Genomic DNA, 26,093 nt, shown 5'->3' with positions numbered 1-26,093 from the left:
TTGGGTATTGTTTTATTCTTACTGGAATCTCCGGATTTCTAATGGTTACCTTGAAGGGGGTAATTTCTAATCTGCCGGCACTATCCGGATTATACCATACTTCAGGGTTGATTTTTCTCTCATCTTCTAATCTTAGGGGACACAACTTAATCTGAATCTCCTGTTTTATCACCTTGATTTGAATACCTAATTCTACAATCATATCTCTACCTAATAGGTTATAATCTGATTCTGGTACTAATAGAAAATCCCCAATACCCATCTTGGAGTCCGATTCTACTACTACCTCTTTTATAACTTTAACTTCGAACGGTTCCCCTTTTGCTCCCACTACTGTAGCAGTTTCCCTAGATAACTTACACCCTCTAGGTAATGACTGGAGTGTGGACCTTTCAGCTCCAGTATCAACCAGGAAGGTAATATCCTGGCCCTGGGGACCTACCTTCAATTTTACCAAGGGCTCCCTTTGATGTTTCTGGGTCCCCAAGAGATAGAGCCCCTGACCTCCCTAGTCCTCCTTAAACTCCTTCTCGTCCCGAATCCGCGTCCGACATTCCCTCTTAAAGTGTCCTCTCCGTCCGCAGTAAAAGCACACCTTCAGTTCCTGTTTATCCCGTGGGCTTTTCTGCCCACTCCGCCTCAATTCCCTTCTGTCCTGTTCGGGTCTCCTATCCGTTCCCTGGCTTTCGCGCACTGCCGCCATCATTAGTCGGGCTTGTCTCTTATCTCGCTCTTCCTCTCTCCTCACGTACACCCTCTGAGCTTCTCTTAGCAACTTGTCTAACCCTCTATCTTGCCAATCCTCTAATTTCTGTATTTTCCTTCTGATGTCCTCCCAGGATTTGGAAACGAAGTGTACCTTTAGCACTGCCTGTCCCATCTGTCCATCTGGATCCATTCCTGAGTACAACTGAAAATTCTTCCTTAATCTTTCTAGCCATTCAGTGGGGGTCTCATCCTTTTTCTGTCTTTCGTTAAAGGCTTTATTAATATTCTGTCCTCTTGGGACAGACTCCCTGATTCCCTGCACAATTATTGTTCTGAGGTCTTGCATGTGCACTCTATGGGCCGGGTCCTGATGATCCCAATTAGGATTTTGCAGTGGCCATTTTATATCTGCTGCCGGCCCCTGCGCGTGCTGCGCATCCAAGATGCGCATTCCCTCTCTTCTAATCATATTTTTTTCCTCTGCCGTAAATAGGATATTCAGTATGGATTGTAATTCCTCCCAGGTGTACATATTAGGTCCTAAGAATTGATCTACCCGCTCGGCCACTCCAAGCGGGTCCTCCAGAAGGTGTCCCATTTCTTTCTTAAATTCCCTAACATCTCCTGAGCTTAGGGGCACCGATACAAACCCTATGCCGGCCTGGGGTCCCCCCATAGGCATTTCCCTTAAGGGGTATAAACTTTTCTTGGTTCGACTTCGAGTCATTGGCCCTGTATATTCGGGCCCATCCGAATCCGAGTCTGTCCCTGCTGGTGCATTCGGAGGAGCCTCCGCTGCCTGTGCTTGGGGTGGGAGTACATAAGGAGGGGGTGGTACCAAAGTGTCTTCTGGTCTATTCCCCTTTTTCTTACTCTTATTCCCTTTCGATGTTTCAGAAAGTTTGAAGAGAAACACTTCGGGTCTCTCTGCCCAAACTTTAGCATAATTACTCTCCTCCTGAGCACAGGGGGGTTCTCTACTATTTACCCAGATATTTAAGGTTTGCCTTACCCAGTCTTCTGAAGAGCCAAATACAGGCCAAAACACACTCTTGGAGATTTCTTTCCCTCCCCATACTTCCATGCAATAGTGAATCATTTTAGCCTTATCCTTGTCCCGTGTGCCTGGAAAATGTCGCCAGTTTTCTATCATAAATCCTAAAGGGCTTTCTCTAGGTATCGGAGGGAGTTTCACCTCGGCAGGGGGCTTACTCTTCCCCTGTCCCATTCTTCCGGAGTGCCTTCTTTCACACAATCAACTTTCGCTTCCCCTGGTTCGTGGCCCAAGCCCTCGCGGGTCTATGGGAAACGCACTACTAAGGGTCCACACTCACTTGGAAAGTCTGGCTGCCAGCTCTCCTCTCACGCACCACACACTCGCCACACTCCGGGATCCCAACCCCGCCCGGACGGATCCCGTAATACTTACGCGTCCCGCGTCTTCGTCCGGACTTTGTGCACAAATCTTTTAAGGGGTCTCCTTGGGCCCGCAACCTCCCTTTGCTTTCTCCTTTCCTCTTTTCGGGGTTCGTCGGTCGGGGCCGGGAGCGGGTCCCTCAGGTCCCGGGGCCTCCGAATCGGAGGGGCGCCCCCCCCCGGTATTGAGAGACCTCTCCGACGGCCACCGATCCGAGTCACGGCACCAAGTTGTTATAAAATGAGCGCAATGGGCCAGTCGGGTCAATTATATAGCCAATTTATTAATACAGAAAAGAGAAAGCAAATCGCAGCGCTGGGCGGCAGGGGAGTCCTCGCTCCACCAACTGCCGCGCCGAAAGCTGTTCCGTTCCCCTTTGTGTACCCCCCGCTCTCTTAGCCCCGTCGCATTTCCGGTGCTTCTCCGCGCATGTCCGCCCGGTTGTTAGAGGGTCTCCTTCTGCCTCCTGGTGGTCGTCGATGAAGGCCTCTGGTACTTTTCCTTGGCGCCCCCCCCTCTCTGGGAACCTGGGACTGGGAACAACTTGTATTTTGATTAGCTCAGCAATGTTTAGTCTCATATGTTATCGCATGCTAGTTGGCGGTTACTTATTTACATTATGTTTCCTCCTGTTTTTAGTGAACAAGAAGGTCACATTCCCATCACAACCTTATGCTTTCTCCTGTTTTTAGTGAACAAAAAGGTCATATTCCCATCACAATTGGGGTCCACAACCACCAGGGACCACCAGAGAGACTCCTAGGACAGAAGAACACATGGGTAAAGGGGAGAAGTATGTTAATGATTTTGGGGAAATTATTATCATGTGTGTGTTTAGTCCAGGGCAATCAATGAATATGTGTGCAAAATACAGAATATAAACAGAAACTTTCCTGTGCTCAGCATGCACAGCTTTGGGAGAAGCTATGCTCTGTGCATCTGGCTGAATAAAGAATGCTGCTTCTTAGTGCTACAGTGGTGTTAAAGAGTCTTCTGTTTTACCAAATTGTTGGTAACACTCCTACTGCCAAGGGGAGCTCTGTCTCCTGCTGTTCACAAACAGAGAAGGGCTGGTGGCAGATGTGGGGGTCGGAGGCTGCCTGAGGCACCGTGACCATGAAATAATCAAGTTTTCCATGTTCTGTGAAAGAAGGAGGGGCAGCAACAAAACTTCTGCACTGGAATTAGGTAGGGCAGACTTTGTCCTCTTTAGGATGCTGATTTGGGGAGTACTGAATCAGGTACTGATTTTTTAAGGGAAACAGCCCTTAAAACAAAGGGATCCAGGAAAGAGAGAGATATTTCAAGAAAATAATCTTAAAGGAGTAGGAGCAGCCTGTTCCAGTGTGGCAAAAGTTGAGTTAGTGAGGAAAACAACTGGCCTGGCTACCCATGGAGCTTTTGTGGCAACTCAAAGCAAAAAATTACTTAAAACTCAGGAAGTGTCCAAAGATGATGTTAGGTTATACAAAAAGAAAAGTGGAGAGGTGATGACTCAGTTAGAACTTCATGTGGTGGCTTTTCTATTAAAAAAAACCAACAGTTTTTGTAAAAAAATAAATGGCAAAAGGAGGGATAAGGAGAACCTCTACATTTTATTGGACACAGTAGAGAATAAAATAACTAAAGATAAAGAAAAGGCTGAGATACTTAACACCTTGTTTGTCTTGATTTTCAATATTAGCACAGATTGTCCTCAGGACAAGTGTTCTCCTGAGTTGGTAGATGGGCACAAGGAGCAGAACAGCCCCTGGAATCCAGGAGGAAGCAGCTGGAGACCTGCTCAGCCACTCAGGTGCTCACACATGTATGGGTTCAGATAGGATCGACCCTAGGGCAATGAGGAAGCTGGTGGATGAGCTCCCCAAACTGCTCTCCATCATTTACCATCAGTCCTGGCTCAGCAGGGAGGTCCCAGAGGAGTGGAGGTGCCAATGTGAGCCCATCCCCAAGAAGGGCTGGAAGCAAGATCTGGGGAACTCCAGACCTGTCAGCCTGACCTTGCTGCCTGGCAACGTTATGGAACAGCTCACCTTCAGTGCCATCGCGGGGCACTCACAGGATGGCCGAGGGATCAGAGCCAGCCAGCGTGGATTCCAGTATCTGCATTGATAGTCTGGATCCGCTGGAGGGTAGGAGAGCTCTGAAGAGGGCCCTGGACAGGCTGTATCCAGGGCCCAAATCCAACAAGGTGAGGTTGAACAAGACCAAGTGCCGGGTCCTGCACTTTGGCCACAACAACCCCTACAGCAATACAGGCTGGGGACAGAGTGGCTGGACATCAGCCAGGCAGAAAGGGACCTGCAGGGACTGATGGACAGCAGGCTGGACATGAGGCAGCAGTGTGCCCAGGTGGGCAAGAAGGCCAATGGCTCCTGGCCTGGATAGGGAATGGTGTGGCCAGCAGGAGCAGGGCAGTGATTCTTCCCCTGTGCTCAGCACTGGTGAGGCCACACCTTGAGTGCTGTGTCCAGTTCTGGGCCCCCCAATTTAGGAAGGACATGGAGAGGCTGGAGCGTGTCCAGAGAAGGGCAACAAGGTTGGTGAGGGGACTGGAGCAAAAGTCCTGTGAGGAGTGGCTGAGGGAGCTGGGGTGGTTTATCCTGGAGAAGAGGAGGCTCAAAGGAGACACGGTGGTGTCAGGGTACAGGTTGGACTTGATGATCTCCAAGGCCTTTTCCAACCTTGCTGATTCTGTGATTCTCTGAAACCACCCTTGGAGCAGTTGCATGATGAGCCCTGGGCCTCCTGTTCAGAAGCTCCAGCAGCCCCGGTGCCTCAGCTTCTCCTGCCAGCCCCAAAGCCCATCCTGTCAGTCCTGCAGAGCCTCTGCAGCTCCTCCTCATTGCCCAGAACAGGGAGCCCCACAGGCAGACAGAGCAGCCCAGATGTGCCCCCCTGGCCTGGGGTGCCTCTGGCAATGGAGCAGCACCAGGCACTGCAGGAGCCTGCAGACAATTCCTGCAGCACTTGGAGGATGATCCTGCTCCCCAAGGGACGTTCCTGTGGTGCCAAGTCAGGAACTGCAATGGGCAGTGGGGCCAGAGAGGAAAGGGCAAACAGGAATTGGCTTTTTGCAGGGGAGGGGACAGGGCTGGGCAATAGGAAGAAATCTGGATCAGGGATGGGTAAAGAAAGCAAAGGTGAAGCCAAGGAAATGCTGAGGGCAGTTTGGGGCTGGCTGCCAGGCAGCCCTGGCTCTGAGCAACAGGGTCTGCAGTGGGACAGGAAACTCCCAGCTGATGGGAACAAACTTTCTGGCTGACTGCAGAGGCCAGGACAAAGCTGAGTGCTTTCCCTGGTGTCCCCCAGCCCTTGCTGGCCCCAGGGGCTGATGGCATTTTTGGTCCCTCAGGTGCCTGTCACCACACCAACAGCCTGGGTCTGCTCATACATGTTTTGCTGAGCATTGGCCTGGCCGTGTTCTTGAGAGAGCCTGGGCAAGGAGCCTGGAGCCCCCAGGGCCTGGCCTGAGGCGTCAGCGCTGCCCCAGCAGTGCCCATGGCCTGTCCCTGCTGCAGCCCCGGCACTGCCACCCCCAGGACTGTGCCCGGCCCCGAGAGCACTCAGGCCCTGCAGCAACACCAGGGCCACCAGGGCAGCGGGCAGGGCCACGGCAGCAGCACTGGCAACACCAAGTGCTGCTGCTGCTGCTGGGCACAGCTGCTGTGCCAGCACTGATCTGCCCCAGCTCTGCACACAGACATTGCTGCTGCAGCTCCAGAGAAGGCAACAAAAGGCATCTCTGCAGAAAATGCTGATGGGAGATCCTTTAGCTTGTTTAAAGCCATTGAGAAACCAGTTCTTTGTTGACACAATCTGGTGCCACTGTAAATGAGGAGAGAAACAAAATGAGAAATTGCACAAACAATTAGATAATTGTGTGGACAATATTTAAAATGGGAATCGTCAAAAAAAAATACAAGAACCAAACAAAAAAAGAACCATCAGAGATAACTTTTATTTCAAGCAATTTGTTGAAACTGGCCAGCAGTTTAATGTTTCTGAAAGCATCCATTCATCACTCTCCACACTGCAGCCTTGAGCTCCTGGTTCCTCAGGCTGTAGATGAGGGGGTTCAGGGCTGGAGGCACCACCGAGTACAGAACTGACAGGGACAGATCCAGAGATGGGGAGGAGATGGAGGGGGGCTTCATGTAGGCAAATATGCCAGTGCTGAGGAACAGAGAGACCATGGCCAGGTGAGGGAGGCAGGTGGAAAAGGCTTTGTGCCATCCTTGCTCAGAGGGGATCCTCAGCACGGCCCTGAAGATCTGCACATAGGAGAAAACAATAAACACGAAACAGCACAGTGATAAACTGCTAGTAACTACAAGTAGCCCTGTTTCCCTGAGGTAAGATTTGGAGCAGGAGAGCTTGAGGATCTGAGGGATTTCACAGAAGAACTGGCCCAGGGCATTGCCATGGCACAGGGGCAGGGAAAATGTATTGGCTCTGTGCATGAGAGCAGTGAGAAAGCCACTTGCCCAGGCAGCTGCTGCCATGTGGGCACAAGCTCTGCTGCCCAGGAGGGTCCCGTAGTGCAGGGGTTTGCAGATGGACACGTAGCAGTCGTAGCACATGATGGTCAGGAGATAAAATTCTGCTGAGATTAAGAACATAAAGAAAAAGAGCTGAGCAGCACATCCTGTGTAGAAAATCATCGTGGTGTCCCAGAGGGAATTGTGCATGGCTTTGGGGACAGTGGTGCAGATGGAGCCCAGGTCGCTGAGGGCCAGGTTGAGCAGGAAGAAGAACATGGGCGTGTGCAGGTGGTGGCCGCAGGCTACGGCGCTGATGATGAGGCCGTTGCCCAGGAGGGCAGCCAGGGAGATGCCCAGCAAGAGGCAGAAGTGCAGGAGCTGCAGCTGCCGCGTGTCTGCCAATGCCAGCAGGAGGAAGTGGCTGATGGAGCTGCTGTTGAACATTTGCAGGGGCTGGCCATGGGGACTTGTTCATGGAGAAAGGACAGTGAAGAGATGCCTGTAACTAAAATCAAAGGCATTTCCCATACACCCTCCTCTGTAACCCACACAGACCCTCTTTAGTGTTTACGAGTTCTGAGGTTTTCTTTTTAAGCTTCCCCCATGAATCTCCTGGTATTCTTGGATATCAGAAACTCTCAGCATTTCTGTTTCACTCTGGTAGAACACAGTGAGTTTCCCGGAGGAAAGATTGTGAGTGGAGATTGTAGGGAGATGGTCTCTCACTTGACTGTATTTGGAGTTTCTCTGGGCTTTCACTTTCCTCAGTTGGAGGATTTGTGCACTCCTAAGTTATTTGTAAAGTTCACCAAGTACTGCTGAGAGCAGATGGATCCACCACAGCCCAGCACCACATTTGTAGCCAAGGACTCACAATGCTCATTTCACCAACCCAACTGCATTTTCAGTGTCAGAACACCTCTGCCTTTCCCCATCAATCTTACAACTCAGAGATGCTCTAGGACAGGTTTGCCCCCTGCATTGAAGCTCCCAGCTTGGACTGAAATCTCAGGGAGACTTCCAAGTGTCCTTATGCTGGCACTGGATGAAGGGAGATGCAGCTCCTTCCCTGGCTGCACTGACAGCATTGCCCAGAGCCGGGCACTGGGCACAGCGTCACCCTGAGCCAGCTGTGCCCCCTCCCAGAGTCCCCAGGGCCGGGCAGCTGCTCCCAGCCCTGTGCTCTGCAGAGGGAACTGGGCCCGGGGCTGCAGAGCTGCCCCACGGCTCTGCTGCAGCTCTGCCTGCACAGGAGGGGCTTCACGCCTTGGAGCCCCGGCCCTGAGGGCAGAGGCTTGGCTGGGGGACAGGAGGGAGGGGGCTTGTTCAGAGGGAGGGGCTGCACTGGAGGACCTTCTGTGGACATCTCTAAACTCTCCCTGCCTCAGCATTTCTCAGATTTGTTTTCTCCCGTTCCCTGATCTTCTCTCTGTTTCCTGGAGATTTTTCTCCTGCAGGTGTTTCCCTGTGCCTCATCTCTCCCTGCCAGCACTCACAGACCCCAAATCTCTGTGCACTCTCCTTGGCCTGACAGAACCCTGTGTGTTTGCAGGGCACTGGCTAAGGCAGGTTCTCTTTGCAGCTTGGAGAAAGGACAGCTCAGACTGAGCCTGATGGGTGCAGCAAAGGTGATGCTGCTGCTGTCCATGGGCAGAGTGGCTGAAAACACATTGGGGATCTCCTGTTAACCTACTGATCACTAAAAATAACAGTCTGGATGTCTCAGGCACTTGTCAAAATTCATAACAAATAATAAATTCATAACTAATAATAATTCAATAATTCATAACTCAATATAATTCATAATCAACCTTTAATATTTATCTCCCCTCCCTGCCATTCCAAATTAGTACGAAACTGAATAAAAAGTCTTAAGAAATTTCCTTATTTTTATCAAAATCCTTGTCCTGGAAATATTCTATGACTGATCAGAACCCCTAAGCATGTCAGAGCTTCAGGAGCATTTCATGCCCCTGCACCAGAAATATTCAGAGTTGTACTCACAGGGTCTGGAGGCATTGGGATGTTCCAGCTTTAGGAGATGGCTCCAGGAGCTGCAGCTGCATTGTCCTGCAGCCAGAGGTTCCTGTGCCAAGGGCTGGCAGTGATTCTGCCCCAGGCACTTCTCAGCACCTTCCCAGCCCTGACTGATTGAAACTCTCTGTGCCTCTGGGCTGTGCCTGGGTGGCTGCAGGCAGTGCCCCAGCCCTGCTGGGCTGGCAGAAGAGCTGCTCATCAACAGAAACGTGCTTTTGAAACTCTTCTTGCTTACCAGGAGCTGCCTCTGTGCCAGGAGCTCAGCCCAGCTCAGCAGCAGAGACACAGCACAAGGACTTTAATGACCCTCTGGGGCTTTGTGCTCAGGCCCTGAACATCAGTCCCTCAGAGGCAGCTGAAGAAACCTCTCCAGAACTCCAAGTCAGAATCCAACTCCACATTTGCTTGGACTTTTAATGGGTGACACTGAGGGACACAACTCAGAAGGTGTTCCCAGGCCCCAGGCAGAGCAGAGAACTGGAGGCAGTGATGACAGGTGGGGACAAAGAGAAGCCAAGTCTTGGTGCCCTGGGGCACAGCAGGGTCTGTGCCACCAAGGCCTGGGAGGAGACACCTTGTCCTGAGGCCCTGGGGCCTCCTGGCACAGCCCCAGCCAGGCTGAGCACTGTCAGCCCCTTGTCCTGCCCTCAGCATCCCCCCCTAGCCCACATCCCAGCTGCCTGGAAAATCTGCAATCGTCAAGTCCCTCCCATTTTTCACAGCTTTTCCCTCAGCTGTGGTTATGGGCCATGCCAACTTATGGGGTATTAGTTTAAAGATAAGCTGTTTAAAAGCAAAGGTTCTCTTCATCTATTTCTGAAATCATCTTCATCTCTGAGAACAGAGACCTTTTTCTTCTCTCCCTGAGGGCACAGGGTCTCATCACTCTTTCTCTGTTCAAACTTGCCATGGGATCACAGCTACTTCAACATTTGCTTCCTTTAGCATGGACGCCATTGCTGAAGAAGTCATCTCCCCATATTTTCAATGTGTTATTGGGAAAAAGAGAGTCTGATGTATCAATGACATCCTTCTCCTTAGCTTTACAAGAGGATTTAAATCTTCAGATCAGGGCATTTCCTCATAGCTCCCATCGGGTGCTCAACTTCCTCTTCACTGAAGTTGGTGTGTTCGTGTTGCTCCTCTGTGTGCCTGCACTTTGTCCATTTCTCTCCCTCGAGGGAGGATGGAAGCACTGAAAGAGTTAATATCTCTCCCGGGGTCTGCAGATGTTTCTGTGACCCCGGCCGGGCTGGGTCCTTGTGGCCGGAGCTGTTTTACGATGGAGGTTTCTGCAGCAGCTGCGCTGGGGCTGTGTCAGGATGGGCCGTGCTGAGGGAGGGCCAGGATCTCAGCAGCCAGGCCAGAACACAGCAGCAGCACGGCCGGGGCCCATGGCTTCTCCTCCCCCTGCCTGGGGCTTGCGGGTGAACCCCGAGGGTGGCAGAATCTTGGCCGAGCCGGCCCGGCCCAGCTGAGACGGGGGCTGGGCCAGCCTTGTTATCTCTTTGCTGGCCCCAAGGGAAAGAGACCCTCCTAGGCTTTCTCATCTTTAACATGTGTTTTCACAGAGGTGTGTACAGTTTCCTTAGTGGTTTAACAGATTGCCAATTCTCAAAGCTAATTACTGATTGGTTTTCTGTTAGACATGGAGGCAAGTGCTAGCACCTTCTCTTAGAACATGACTTCCACCACAACAGCACAGAGCACAGAGCTCCTTTGTCCATATGTAGTCCTCATGTGCCCGAGGCCTCAAAACCCCTCCCTGGGAGGTTTCTGGGGTCTCTCCAAGGTGTTTTCAAATGAAAACATTCAGCTCAGAGTCTAAGAAAATCACCAGAGGACAGGGCCAGCCTGACCTGGCTGTTTTTGTCTGAGCAATCCTTGGATATATAGAATTTGGGAGATAAAATTCTAATTTTGGCCATGGCATCTGGGCATGAAAGGTGGTTCTTTTCCACAGGAATTAAGGAACAGAGCCACAGTGTTTCAGGGGCAGATGAGAGGTGACCACCAGAGGCCAAGGCTAGCCAGAGCAGGTAAGTTTTTTTCTGAGATATACCCTTGCCCACCAGAAATCTTTTAGGGAGTGTACCAGTTTTGGCAACCGGCATCTGAAAAGATGGATGGTTCTTTTCCATTGCAGGGAAAGCACGGAGCCCCAGTGTTTCAGGAGCTGATGAGAAGCAGCCCTTGACATGCCAAGGTCAGCTAGACTTGTCAGGTGGCCCATGGGGAGACCAAGCCAGCCAGACCTGCTCCATGTTCCCTCAGTTACACGGGGCCCCATAGTGTCCCAATGGTCCCTTGCTTCCATGACGCACTGAGGTGTCCCAATGGCCCTTTGGTGACATGAGGCCCTGAAAGGCCCTCATGGTCTCCATGGTTCCATCAGGCCCCACAGAGTCATAATGATCTCTGGGTTCCATGAAGCCCCGCTGTGTCACCATGGCCCCTTGGTTCCATGGGCTCCAGTGGTGCCACAATGAACCCCTTGCTTTCATGAGGTCCCCACAGTATCCCAGGGATCTCCATGGGAAGGAAAGAACCAAGCCCCAGTGTTGCAGAGGCAGTCACCAGAGGCCAAGGCCAGCCAGACTTGATGGGACTGGCAGATTTTGCCTGGAAGCAACCCTTGGATATACAGAATTTTAGAGGTAGAATCCCAATTTCACACATGGACACTTGGGGGAGAATCTCAGTCCTTTTCAATAGGAAGGAAAGCACAGAACACTGGTGTTTCAGGGGCAGCTAAGAGGCAGCTATGCGAGGCCAAGGCCAGCCACACCTCTCTGTCCTGGTAGCTTTTGTCTGACAGCAACCCTTGGATATAGGGGATTTGGGAGGTGGAATCCCAATTTTGGCCATTTCTGCACAGTTAAGAAGAATGGTTCTTTTCCATAGGAAGGAAAGCACAGAGCTCAAGTGTTTCAAATGGAGATGAGGAGAGAGATGGCTCCTGGGAGGCTCAGCCAGCCATATCTGTTTCTCCTGGCAGCTTTCATCATGGAGGAGTCCTTGGATATATGGAATTTGGGAGGAAGAATTTCTAATTTGACAATGGACACCTTGAGAAGAAGGATGGTTCTTTTCCATTGGAAGGAAAGCACTGAGCCCCAGTGTTTGGAAAGCAGTCCCCAAGAGGCCAAGGGCAGCCAGACCTGTCAGTCCTGGCAACTTTCACTTGGGAGCAATCCTTGGATGTACAGAATTTTGGAAGTGGAATCCCAGTTTTGGCCATGGGCACCTGGTCAAGATGGATGATTTGCTGCTACAGGAAAGAGAAGTGCCAAGTCCAAGTGTTCTGGAAGATGATGAGAGGTAGCCACCCTTAGGCCAAGACAGCCAGACCTGTCTCTCCTGGCAGCTTTTGTCTAGGGGCTATCCTTGGACATAGAGCATTTTGGAGGTGCAATCTCAATTTTGGCTGTGGATACGTGGACAGGAATAGTTCTTTCTATGAAGAAAGAAAGCGCAGAGCCTCAGTGTTTCAGAGGCAGATGAGTGCCAGCCCTCAGGAAGCCAAGGCCAGCCAGACTTGTCACTCCTGGCAGCTTTTGTCTCAGAGTTATCCTTGGATATAGGGAATGCTGGAGACAGATGCCCAATTTTGGCCATGTGTACTTGGTCGGGATGGATGTTTTTTTCCCATAAGAAAGAAAAGCACATGGTCCCAGTGTTTCAAAGACAGATGAGAGATGGCCCCTGGATGGCCAAGGCAACCAGATCTGTCACTCCTGGCAGATTTCATCTGGAAACAACCTTTGCATATAAGGAAATGTGGAGAAGGAATCCAAATTTTGGCCATGGGGCCTTGGAGGAGAAGGACACTTCTCTCTCATAAGAAGGAAAGCCCAGAGCCCCAGTGCTCCAGGGACAGATGAGAAGCAGCCCTCGACATGCCAAAGTCAGCTGGACTTGTCAGGTGGTCCCCAGGAGGCCCAGCCAGCCAGACCTGTTCCCTGTTCCCTTGGTTTTGTGGGACCCCACAGTGTCACAATGGTTTCCTTGGTTTCATGAGGCCCTGGAGTGTCAGAATGTTCCCCCTGCTTCTGCAGTGTCACAATGGCCCCGTGCTTCCATGAGACCTTGCAACGTCACAATGGCTCATGCTCCCACAAAGCCCTGATGTGTCACCATGGCCCCTCGGCTCCATGCCCCCTCGCTGTGTCACAATGGCTTCTCTGTGACACTACAGGATCCACAAGGTCACCATGGACCCTTGGTTCCTTGGGGCCCCGAGTTTCACAATGATCTCCTTGATTGCATGAGTCACCAGAGTGTCACAGTGGCCCCTTGGTTCCATGAGGTTCCGTAGTGTCACCGTGGTGTCCTTGGACCCGCGTTGTCACAACTGACCCCTGGCTCCATGAGGTTCCGTACGGTCACTGTGGTCGCTGTCAGAGGCAGGATGAGATCAATGTCCCGAGACACCTTGGGATGCTTGGAATGCCCATGTGGGGCCAGGGCCGGGTTAGGCCTTGGTTTGTAGTGGGACTTCTTGGGTGGGAGGGGTGAGAACCTTGTAGAGAGCCGGGGAGATAGGGACCCCGATCTGGGACAACTGTGGAAGCTCCCTTCAAGATTTCACCTTTTGGGAACACGGGAGAGGGAAGAGGGGTAGGACGGGGAGAACCACATGAACTGGGGATTAAAGTGTTAACTGCCGGTTGCTTTCTCCATTCCCACCTTGAATTTAAAATGGCTCTTACTTGGTGAAACCAGAAAATGATCTTAGAAAGGGAGGAGTTCCCCGACCGTCCTAATTCTGCCAACTTTGCAATGACTACATCCCAAAAATCGACCCCATACAATTGGCCAGTGGTAACCTCCAGGAAATGAGAAAACAACCAAACAATTAACTTTCTTAATTCTCACTTTTTAACATTAACATCCCCACCCACAAGGATTCCCTCAACTTGGATAAACACTGTTTTCTGGATCCCAGAAAGCCTCGCACCCATGGCTTATGATGTTAAGAGAGAGAACCAATACTCACCACCCGTAAGAAAATATAAAAGGAAAAGGCAGAAAAACCCACACCGGCCCCTGTCAAAAAAGACGGTGGCTGCACAGCAGAGAAAAAGAGGCAAAGGTGCTAAGTTAAAAATCAGCTGCCAAGTCAAGATCTGCAGGATGTTGGAAAAAATGTGGGGTTTGGGTTTTTTGTTGGTGAAGGAAAGTCATCTCTGGGTCTCTGCCAGGGCAGAAACTGCCACTGCAGAGTGGAGCTTAAACAATGGGTTCAGGGAGAGCAGTTACAGATGGGGAAAGCAGCAGGTGGAACCTCCCTGTTTCCTTTTTCCCCAGCCTCAAATCCTGATAGGCACAGGAGGGAAACTAAAGCTGCAGGAGCCCAAGATGTTGTCACCTTGGCTGTGTGACTTCCTGAGCTGCTGCCTGCAGACAGATGAGGAGCAGCGCTGGTCTGCCAAGGAGCTCCTGCAGGTAAAATGCAAAGGGGCTGCAGGTGAAACAGGGTGCGAGGAATGGGCTCCTCCTCCATGGAAGTCCAAGGCATCAGATGAGCCCCCTTCCTCCTCACCTCCAGTCTTGGTGCTCTTCAAATGAAAATGGTGAGGAGTCCTAGACTGAGCTGGGCTGGCAGGGCCCTGTAAAGGTCATCAGGTGCAAGTGTCCTGCCATGAGCAGGGACATCTTTAAAGAGATCAGATTGCTCAGAGCCATTTTCCACCTGACCTGGAATGGTTCCAGGGATGAGGCACCTAAAAGCTCTTGGGGACCCGTGTGCCAGTGTTGCAGAATGCTCTAAGTAAACAAGTTCTACCTAAGATCTACTCTGATTGCATCCCATTTGTGTTTAGAAATATTTTCCCACATTCTGTTGTAACTGGCACTGTTCAAAAAAGGTGTCCCCCACTTTCTTCAAAGCCACACAGAATTTTGGAAAATGGCTGTAAAATCTCCTTGGGCCTGTTCTTCACACAAGTAAATAACTCCACCTCTCTCTGTTTTTCCTGAGAGGACAGGTGCTCTGTCCTCCGGCTGTTTTCTGTTGCCCTGTTTTGTAATTTGGTGGAGTGCCCCATTTTATCCAATGGCAAAAGAATTGAAGTAGAGAAATGCAGGGTACAGAGACATGCAAAGGCGGTGCAGGAATCCAAGGAAGCCAGGCTGGCTGAGTGGTCAGAGATTTGGCTGTGGGCAGGAGGGGCTGTGGGGGGCTCACTGTCAGCCTCTGAGGGGCCCTGGTTTGTGCCCCCAGCCCACCCTTGGAGGTTTCTGGCACGCAAACAGGGAGAGCTGAGAGGGACTTGTCCTAGCCCCATCTGCTGCCTGGCACGCTCAAGCAGACAGGAACTGCCCCAGGGTTACTGCCAGGTTGTGTGGCAGAGAGGGAAGTGCAGCAGCCAGTGCCACTGGGCTGTCCCTGCTGGGAAGGAAGGTGCCATCCAGCACACGAGGGGCAGGGCATGGAAAGGTAGACACTGCACTGTGGGAATCAGCCCAGTGCCTGTTGTTCAAAGTGAGGAACCCATGTGAGGCTTTGGAATTCCCTGAAAGCGAGAAACTCCAAGGACAGAAAGCAGCATTTCTAGAGCACTGTCAGTGCAAAAATCCCAGCAAGATGAAAACACCTTGATAAATGGATGAGTGGGATTCTGGGCCAGGTTTGCCTGTGATGGCAAGGTCTTGCACATGATGATTGAGGTGCAGATGGTCCATCTTTCTGGATCTTTCTAGGAGCCCTGTGAATCTTGTGAAGCACTGAGTTTGGAAAGTCATGGTTCATTTGACTTCTCTTGATTTTCTTTTTTCCTTTGTGCAGCATCCATTTATAACATCTGCTGAGCCTGCATCCAGCCTGGTGCCACTGCTTGGTGCAGTGAGGAAGAGGAAGGAGACAAGACAGCACCACTTAGTTATCAACCACCTTAGAGCAGGATTGTAGGTTAGGATAAGGGTAAGGTTTAGGCTTAGGCTTAGGTTTAGGCTTAGGTTTAGGCTTAGTCTTAGGTTTAGGCTTAGATTTAGGCTTAGATTTAGGCGTAAGTTTAGGCTTAGGTTTAGGCTTAGGCTTAGGTTTAGGCTTAGGCTTAAGCTTAGGGTTAGGCTTAAGACTAGGTTTAGTGCTGCGGTTACGGTTAGAGTTACTGTTATGACTAGGTTTAGTTTTAGGTTTAGTGTTAGGGTTACAACTAGTCTTAAGGGGTTAGAGTTAGGGTATGATTTTGTAATAGGTGTGCAGAGTAGAATTTGAAATTAATAAAACATTTCAAACCACAACTCTCCTTGTAATTTCCTTCCTTCTTACTCTGTGAATATGCTCATGATTTCCTTGTAAATTGTCTGTTGTTTCTTAAATGTGGAAGTCACCCCTACAGTGTCTTTAGCATGGTGTCAAATTGGGGAATGGTCATCTTCATTTATCCTCTCCAGACCATGCTGCTTTTGGAATATGACCCACTTGTCTGGTTTTGGTCCTCTGTGGTACCTCTGTTTGAGGTAGAAAGGGCAATGGCATTTGCATGAAAAAACAAAGGAGAAATGGGACAGCCCAAATACTCTATGTGGATACAGGCTCTCTGCTGTGACTCAGGAGCGTTCGAGTTCCTGCCACTTGGATTTGTATCCCCAAGTGCAATCTCTTTGGCAGAAGGAGAGCCTTGCTCAAGTGAGAAAGCAGAAGGATCAGAGAGGGGGCTCTGAAAGGTCTCCTCTGGTGCAGAGCTGGCAGCGCCTGTGAGGTGAGAGCGGGCCCGGCCTTGGCCGGGGTGCAGCCCCAGCAGAGGCCTGGCAGAGCCCGGAGCAGCCTGAGCCTGGGCAGAGGCAGGCTGGAAGGAGGCCCTTGGAGCTGCAGGAGGCAGCAGCCGGGCCCTGGGTGCCTCTTCCTGGCAGCGGGCGAATCCTCCGCTCTCAGAGCCCGGGTGGCAGCTGGCTGCTCCCGAGGGGAAGCGTAGCCGTGCTGGGCACAGCCCAGACTGGAGGCATTGGCCGTCTGGAGTCCGCCCAGGAGCAGAGAAAGGCCAGGGGCAGCCGAGGGCCGGTGGCCTGGCTGAGGATTCCTACTCTTCTGCCGGCTGCCCTGTGACTCCTGGCAAAGGGCAGCAGTGTGTGCAGCACTCTGGGCAGCGGCGCAGGGAGCCGGGCTGCTGGGCAGGCTGGAGCACAGGGCAGCGTCCTTCAGGCACGGCACTTCTGCCAGGGCAACCCAGGCCAGCCTGAGGCACTGACAGCTTGGCAGCTCACATCTGCAGGAGCCAGTGCCTCCCACAGCTCTGCCAGGAAGCGCCTGCAGGCCTGCAGTTCTGCCCTGAGCCACAGCAAAGGTGTGAAATGCAGAGTGTTTTGCAGAAATATTCAGGGCCACCAGGCCAGCCTGCTTTGTGCTCTCTGGAGCACAGCAAGCACTGCACAATGCCGCTCTGAGCTGCTGGGAGGGAGGTGTTAGAAATAAACAAAATCTTAGGTACCATTAAATTGAAGTCATTAAAGCAAATGAGAACCTTCTTCTTAGTAAGTATTCAACTGAGCCGGCTCTGTATCTCCCTCTCCTGAGAGCTGAACATACACACACACCAACACAATGCTATTTTTGGTTGCTTTTCACAGCCTTGGGTGATCCCTGTCCCCTTCCCCTTTGGCTGGGTGCTAGGCAACTTACATTCTCTCCTGACAGCCTACTTTTCTGTCCCCTCTCCTCTTCTCCTACCTCTCTTTTATTCTGGTGTTCAACCCTGCCCCTTTTCCAGCTCACAGCAACACCCAAGAAATTAACTGGAACAAATGCAAACCAGAACTAACACCACCTAGCACCAACAGCTTTCATTCTTTTTTCTAATAACCTTTTGGCTGCAGCAAAATATGACCTCCTAGCTCCCTGAGGGAATCATGAGCCTAATTTCAACATATTTTTGGAATGATGATGCATCTTCAGTGAATAGGTTTTCTTTTGGGAAGGGTATAAGGACATGAGTTCAAGGCTGCAGGACAAACCAGCTTTTGTTAGTTAGAAATTTTCGTTATGACCTTCCCATGCATAGTTTTTAACCTTTCTGTAATATCAAATGACCTCTGTTCTGTGATTTTTACATCATTTTGTCCTAGATTGCAAGGAAATGTGTGTATTCTATTTGCCATCTGTTAGAGGTGTTGCTCTGTTATCTTCTCTTAATTGGGCAGTTTTCTTTATCTCTTCCATGACCAATCCTCCCTCTGGGGACACATCTGTGTTAATGGGACATTGAGTGCCACAGCATGACTGATAAAACTACATCATCCCACATTGTGAGAAGCTCTGCCCAGAGGGAGGAGCCAAGCATTCCTAACTGGATATCATCTGAGATTTTGGACACCAGGACAGCCTTTTCCACTGGATTCCCAGAGGAGTAGCTGCCTTTTCCCCTGGATTCCCAGAGGAAGACCAGGCCCATCCACACCACCACTGGATCTTCAGAGGATGACTACACCTTTCTACAGGATCACTGCTTCAACAGAACCACACCTGACACTCCAGGAGGACGGCAGCCACCATTCCAATTGGACTGTTACAAACCCCCTGACCAACAGGTGTCTGTTGGAATGTTGGAGGACACAAGGCAGATGATGGACTTTGGGCCTGGTTAACATAAGAGATTTGATAACAGGATGCCTTGGCAAAAGCAAACAGAACTTTGAAAGTTAGACTTAGATTGCAAGAAGATTAAATCAAAGAGGTTTACCAGAAAAAGAAAATCTCATTAAACTCTGCAAGCAAGAGATGTTGTTATATGCATGTCTGTGTATGTGATTTTAACCTAATCATTGTAGCACACATTACTAGTCTCCCTGAAGTAGTATATAATATAAAAGTGTTTGTATCCCACAATAAAATTGGATTCTGATCACCGAGTCAGTCTTCCCCGTCTCTCTCCATCGCTGACAGGTGTCAAGTTGTATTCTGACTCTGGCAGTGTTGTTTTGTATTACTGCATTGTTTATTTGACTTTTATTTTCTTCCCTAATAAAGAACTGTTATTCCTGCTCCCGCATCTTTGCCTGAGAGGCCCCCTTAATTTCAAAACTATAACAATTTGTAAGGAGGGGTTTTACATTTTCCATTTCAGAGGTGGTTTCTGCCTTCCGTAGCAGACACCTGTCTTTTCAAACCAAGACACATTTTAAAAGTTAAAAGTCATCTATTAAATCAGTAACGAAATGTATAATTTTATCAAGGGGAGAAGGGTGGATTGATTGCACTGTTATTTATGTCTAAAGTTTTTGTGCACTATATATTAGTAAAATTTTGTTTTTAAAGTATAAATACAAAAAACCTCCTGCAACCAAGCTCATGATCCTGATCAAGCCATGAACTTGGCTGGTAAAGAAAAATATATTATTAAACCTAGATTCTCTTTTTCCATTGAGAGAAATGAAAAAAGCCTCATCCAGAAGAGGTTTTTTTCAAGTTCTCATAGTGAAAAAGAGACCCAGGCAGAGCTCAAAACCCATGTTTTGTCCTTATTTTTGTTTATTATACAAAGAAAAAGGGGGAAAAGGGGTTATTGTGAAGGTACATCTTTGACTCCTAAGTAAATAATATAACAGCATAATAACCCTATGATATTCAGCTGCCTAAAATACACTTCAGTGGACACTGGAAACCACAGACAAGCATCCTGAAGTCTGCCTACCTCATGGACAGTTCATATAAGAACTTGATTTGTTTACAATCTATTCCTCAAAATATTAGACCACATCCTATTGTAACTGGACCTGTTAAAGAAGCTGTCTCCCACTTTCTTCAAAGCCACTCTGAAGTTTTGGGAAGTGGAGCTAAAGTCTCCCTGGGGCCTGTTCTTCACAAAGCTGAATAACTCCATGTCCCTCCACATTTCCTGAGAGGAGAGCATTGCTGGCTGGGGGTCTGTGTACAATCCATGAATGGGACGGGAATGCTGAGGAACGCGCCTTGAGCTGTTTATTTTCCAGCTGTTTGGTTTCCACTCTCATTACATGGTTATGACAATGGGAAGATGCCAGCAGCTCACATCCCCGGCAGCACACAAAGAACACCTTCTGGGGTGTGATATGGTTTGATGGTTTTCACTGGGACCCACTTAATTCCTGCACCTGTAGAGACAGAAGCATACCCTTTGCCCCAAGTGGTTAATCAGAAAGGACCTTCAATTTGTCCTGTCCCAGGGTTTCTAATTAAAACAGGGGGATTTTCTTTTCGTTTTGCCTGAGTGTTATTTGAAAAATGCCTAAAAATCTGTGGATCAGGTTCTGCAACAGAGCAGTTCAAGAAATGAAAAATATATAAAGCTTTGTTCAATCTCATCTGTGGTGTGATCTCTACTCCCCCCCTCATTCTTGATCAAGAATGTGTTCTAATATCTGATGTGTCCTCTCAACAATTGCTTGACTTGTGGGAGAATGGTAATGAACAATCTAATCCTTTAAAAATGTGGCCAATTTTTGAGATATATATGTGGGACCATTGCCATTTTTTACTTCTTGGGGCACACCCAAAGAACCAAAAGCTTACAAAAAATGTTGACAAGCATGATTACCTGTTTCACCTGTGTGAAGAGAAGTAAAAACTGCACCAGAGAATGTGCCCACTGAAACATGAGTATTTTTAAATTTACCAAAGGAAGGGTATTTAGTGATATCCATTTGCCACAACTGCAGGCCCTGCAAATACCGCGGGTTAACCGCTCCTGTAGAAACAGAAGGCTGCACAAGCTGGCAGTCAGGGCAAGTACTGATGATAGCTTTAGCCTGACTTTTAGAAATTTGAAACATTCGCACACGTGCTTGCACATTTGAGTGAAAAAAGACATGACTCAGTTTTGCTTGTTCAAAAATGTTTGCAAAGTGTTTGAAATAACCATTCCCAGTTTGTCTGCTCTCGCATTTTCTTCCACTAAAAATCCAGGAAGTGAAGAATGAGCCCTGATGTGAGAAACAAAATATGGATTAGTTCTATATTGCAATGATGTATAAAGACAGGAAAGCCAACAATATAAAGTGTCATTACTGACATCCTTTAGAACTGATCCTTCTAATCTTTTAACCACATTAGCAACAGAATCTCTGATTAAATTAAAAGGTTGTGGGAAGAGCTGAAAAGCCTGAATCACAGCAGCAAGCTCAACAATCTGAAGAGATCCTTCTATTATTTGAAAATCTGATTCCCAGGTTTTAGATGTTTGGTTCAAACAAATTACAACTGATTTATGACTTTTCCTAGATCCATCAGTGAGAAGAGTTATTGCATTTAAAGGTTCCTCACTTAACATAGGTTCCTCTCTAAAACTCAATTTTGCTTGCAATAATTTGTGAGCCACGTAAGGAACAGAACAAATACCTGGAAAATTTAACAATGCATATTGTAAATCATCAGAATTTTGCATTGCCCAATCAAGAGAATCTTTTTTTCAGTGGTAAATAGATAACTGCAAATTTTGACTTGCTAAACTTAACAATGTTGTTCTGGCCTTAATGACAATTTGTGCTATCATCCCTAACACTGTAAAACTAGTCTTTGGAAACCTGTAGGGAAGACAAACCCATTCTATTCTCAACAAAGGATATCTCTCAGAAAGGTCCCATTGAAAAATGAGACCATAAAGTAACATTTTTAATGTGACATTTTTAAAGAAAGAAGTCCAGGCTGAAGAGGTCCCATGTCTTCAGTCACTCCATTCATCTTCCTCAGGTCATGAAGCAACTTCCAGGAGCCCGATGTCTTCTTGTGGATGAGGAATATTGGTGAATTCCCGGGACTATTCATGGCTGTGATGTGATCTTGGACCTGTAATTGCTCCGTTACCAATCTCTTAAGGATATTTAATTTTTTCTCTGTTAAAGGCCATTGATCAATCCTTATAGGATTATTGTGTGGCAGGGGGCCCTCGAACGGGGGGAATAATGTGCAGTGACTCCATGATTGCAGAAGGCTGAGCAATTGCTTTATTGAGCTATACTATATTATAGTATAGTACGGACTGAACAATTGCTTTATTAAGCTATGCTATATTATATTACACTACTGCACTATACTACTAGGAAAAACCCATCTCCATTCCCAGCCAGTCCAACACACTGGATCCAATTGGTCAAGGAATCCAACACCAGCACCAGAGTCCAATTAGGAAACTACCTTTTGGTAAACAACCTTCAGAACACATTCCACATGTGCGCAACAACAGGTGCAGAGATTAAGAGAAGAATTGTTTTCTCTGAGCTTTCTCACAGCTTCTCAGGAAAATCCTGGCAGAGAATGAAGTCTCTTTCTGTCCACAGAATATGTGAATACCACAAGAGGATGATCAGATTTCCAGTTCAGGTTTAAAGTGGTAGGTTTTGATGTGGTTTCCATCACAGGCCGACTTTCAGTTTTGCTCCCTTCCCTGATGGTGAGAAGCTTCTGAACAACAAAAGGACACACTGTGGCTGTCCCTTCTTCAGGAGCTCTGCTTTACACTGTGTTTTCTTTTTCTCTCTCATCACTCCTGTATCTGATACAGAAGAACAGGTAGTGTTGGCATAGTAACCAGCTGCCCCAGGAGCCCTGCCAAGAAAGGCGCAGGAGCAGAGCTCCAAGTTCTTGGCAGTAGGGTTATAAATAAAGTTAGCTTTTGTAGGCAGGGTCATGAATTGTTAATTAATGCAATCAATTGTTATACTTAATTTAGGTAATAAGTTATAGAGTAATAAGTTACGGAATTAAATGTGCTGAAATAGGAATGCATGCCCAGTAGAGGAAGGGTGGTGAGATCTGGGTGAGGGAATTTGCTAGAAAACTGCCTCAGGAGATGATGACATTAATATGAAACATGATTGCAAGAGCAGGCAGCCAATGAAGCCTCAGAACTCTGGAATGATTGGCCAGAGATGCACCATCTTATGGAGCAACCAACAACCAAGACAAGGAGCAAGCAACAGGTGGATTGAGAGCGCACCAATCCTGTGGCTTTAAGAGACTTTAAAAGCCGCGGGTGCTGAGCACCTGGGTCTTTCTGCCCAGCCCGTGTCCAAGGAAACACCCTGTGCAGCATGCAGCATGGTTAGCTTGGAACTCAGACTTGCCGCCCAGGTCCCAGGCTCACCCTGGGCTCTCCTCTGAGCTTGTCTTGACTTTCAATAAACAGGCCCGAGCCTTTGGAAAGATCTTGGCTTCATTTTGCCAATTTCACTCAGGAGTGAGGCTCTTAAGACAGGGTGGCCAAACAAACTTTCTGCTTGTGTTGGGTTTTCACCAGCTATCGGTCATGCGAGTTTTTCAACTAGAAAATATTTTCTGCTGAATCATGACTCCCGTCACAAAGTGTTAACTATCCAAATCTAGCACACAAATTCCACACTGAGAGGAGCTAGAAATAAATTTATACTTCTTGTACTAGAGGAATTACTTTCATCTATACTACAACACTTATCTTTCAGCCAAATGAGGCTGCCACATAAAGGAAGGAGGTCAAGGGCTTCTCTTTTCTTGGCTACTTTTTTCCTATTCTTTTTGCTTTGTTTTGTGCTGTGGCCTCATCACAAACCAATATAGAATGAGATTGGTTTGCCAGACAGCAAGCTGGCACCTGATGAAAATAAATTGAATAAATGTGGAAAGCAGAAAATGGAGTGAAATTTCTTACATGGAGAAATAATTCAACTGTGTTAACTGTGCTATTAGACCTCTTAAAAAAAAAAAAAAAAAAAAAAGAAAACAACAAAAACCCAGCAGATGAAAAAGTCACTATGGCTTTCAGAATCCATTATGATACAGAGTTGGATATATAGAAACAAATAATGTAAAGAAAAAACCCTTTTCTTTGATTGCATTAAACAAATGTTAGCGGTGGAACATCAGTTACTGCATTCACCTACTACACGAAGAGAGCTGTCACATGCATGTGATATAGAAAACACCCACCCACTCAGCCTGAAATACCCACAGGCCCACTTTTGAGCAACTAGTGACATGTGCTCTGTATGCATGACCACTCTGCAGTCAGGTTTCTTGTGTGCCATCAGGATGCCTATTAAAGATGGAGATCATAAAAGAATTAAGGAGTCTGTAACATGCATTGTTTTCTGCTCTATTTCCTAGCCTGAGGGATTAGTCGGTGTAAACAGCTCAGGATCTCCACATTTTCCAGATGAGTCTGTGAAAAGAAAACAGTCATGAGAGCATCCAATACGAAACTTTGAAAGAAACGGTATTGAAGGCTGTCCTGACTTGCAAAATGATTGGTGCCGGTTTGCACTGTTGGAAACTCCTTGCTCTATGCAACCTCTTGTTTTCCTGACAATGAAGTCTGTCATTCCTGAGTAACAACAGGCTCACACTTCCATAGCAAAAAGGTACCATCACAGCACCTAGGTGTATTTCCAGTCAATCACAGTCCACTTATATCTCACTAAGCCATTCTGAAAGCTTCCTTATACATTTTACATCTTATTAAAAACCTATAGTATTTGTTTAAATAATTTAACTTTGGAGACAGGAAGTTTTAGAAGTGACTCTCACAGCTGATGTTCTTTAAGTTGCTTGCAGCTGGTTACTGCATAAAGCAAGCTGCCAAGCTGGATGTCAGGTCCCAATATCCCTAAAGATTGGTAGATGATCTGGGTCCCAAGTGCAAAATCAGCATTCAAATGTCATGTATTATTCAAAGCATCAGATATTTCAAGTATGAAGAGACATGGGTTAGCTGCTTCTCTAACAAAAAGAGTTTCCTATCTTATAAGCTGGAGATGATTTAAACAATTTAGAAGTGATTTAGAAATCACTTGGGGTGATTTAAACAGAACTCTCCACAGCTCTCCCACAGCTTTCTGAAATATAGAAATAGTATTTAATTTATGCAGCCATTTGTAAAGAAGAAAACAATTTCTTATGTTCAATAAACAGAAATTCTTTTATTCATAAAAGTCATCCTAATTTTACAGAACAATGAAAGTAAAATCAGAAAAATATGCTTCTATTTACAATGCAATTTTCAGAAATCCTTTCTCTGCTAAGTCATATTTGATGGGATTTTTAGCTCTTTCACCTGCACTTTCAGAATGCAGTCTGCTCAGAATAGTGAGCGAGTTTCTCCTAATTCAAGAAGCTGCTCAACTGCAGAGCATTGACAACTGCCTTTGTGAAATCCAGTATGAATTCACTTGTGAAAGTCAATTAGAATTTGGTATTTGGTTAGAGATTCTTATGCACACAACATACAGACACCTTGCCAGTCAGAGTGTCTCAACATGGATGTGCACAGATTTATTTTACTTGCAATTTGTTTCTTTACCTTATCACAGAATGAGATCCCTACCAACATAGGGACGAATTAAATCCCTTGCCCTTCAGCACTAGGGGTATTCAGCTCTCTGCTGTCATTTTTTAGCAGCCTGCTGATTTCCTGCTTGTAGATAATTGTATTACAATATGCCAGAAACCCATCACAGAAGTAGTGTAAAGCATCTCAGTACTTCTGTATCCCTTCTTCCTAAGGAATGCAAATTGATTCCTCCACCCCTCCTTGCACTCTTTTGACATCCACTACAGCTGCTCCTTGTCACATCTTATGGGCACATAAAGAGCATGACACAACTGACACAGGTTCCAGCAGTGCAAACACAAAGTGCATAAAGTTTTTGTTGTCTGGTAAGTAACTTACCATGGCAGTCATGATGTAGATTACAAACAAACAAACAAAACAAACAAACAACAACAACAAAAAAGCTGAGAAGATATTACAGATTTCCATAGATCAAAAAAACAAATAACCAAAACAAATAAATGTAAAAAATAGATAGACTGAAACTCTTAAGCTATCAAGAGACCAGAAAATTTTAAAAAGCAAACAACAAACAAATCAATGCTAGTCAAGCCTTTTTTGTTCTCTGTTCCTCCCTTTTCAAGCCCTTCAAGCCCTGAGCAAATACGAGTGCCCCTCCTTTGTAAAGCAATTTGTCCAGCTGATGTTCAGCACAAGATCTGTTGAACTTCGTCTGCAGGCTCAGAAGATCCAGTGTCCTTTGGCCACCCCCAGTTCCCACTGAAGATGGGACCACCTGCAGAGCAGAGGGGACCAGCTGCAGCTCCAGGCCCAGCTCTTGCTGCTCACAGCTGATCCTGTGGCAAGCTCCAGGAGCTCCTGCCATCTCCCTCCCTGTTGGCAGCTCCCTCCCTCCAGCCCACAGGCCCTGCCCATCCCCTTTTTTCCCTCCCAGCTCACCCCTTTGCTTTGCCTTCCCTTATTAAACAGTTTGACTTTTTCACATGACCTGTGGCTCCTTCCGTGGAGCTGAAGCAGGACAAATCCTGAGCCCGGGGACACGCAGGGCCCTGCTGCCATTCTCTTCCATGCCATCGTCTGTGCACGGGCAGAGAGGAACAAGGGCAGCTCAGGCTGCAAAGGTCTCTGTCCTGCTGCTCCAGTTGCACAGCACCGTGGAGTTGAAGGTCGTGCTGAGAACACTGAAGGGAACAAGGACCCTGGGTTTTT

The 26,093-nt window shown here is 47.8% G+C and overlaps 1 long non-coding RNA gene across 1 annotated transcript; it reads left to right on the top strand.

Annotated features, from left to right (window-relative positions):
- Positions 1-10,411: 10,411 nt before the first annotated feature.
- LOC135298422 (uncharacterized) lies at positions 10,412-15,884 on the top strand. Its single transcript, XR_010360405.1, has 5 exons — positions 10,412-10,685; positions 10,793-11,303; positions 11,551-13,130; positions 13,957-14,094; positions 15,437-15,884. It is a non-coding gene; the product is annotated as an uncharacterized LOC135298422 (long non-coding RNA).
- The last annotated feature ends 10,209 nt before the right edge of the window (positions 15,885-26,093 follow it).

This window comes from Passer domesticus, chromosome 4 (assembly GCF_036417665.1).
Source record: "Passer domesticus isolate bPasDom1 chromosome 4, bPasDom1.hap1, whole genome shotgun sequence".
Lineage (NCBI taxonomy): Eukaryota > Metazoa > Chordata > Aves > Passeriformes > Passeridae > Passer > Passer domesticus.
Note: the sequence above shows the minus strand (reverse complement) of the source record. Positions and strands in the feature narration are given on the sequence as shown.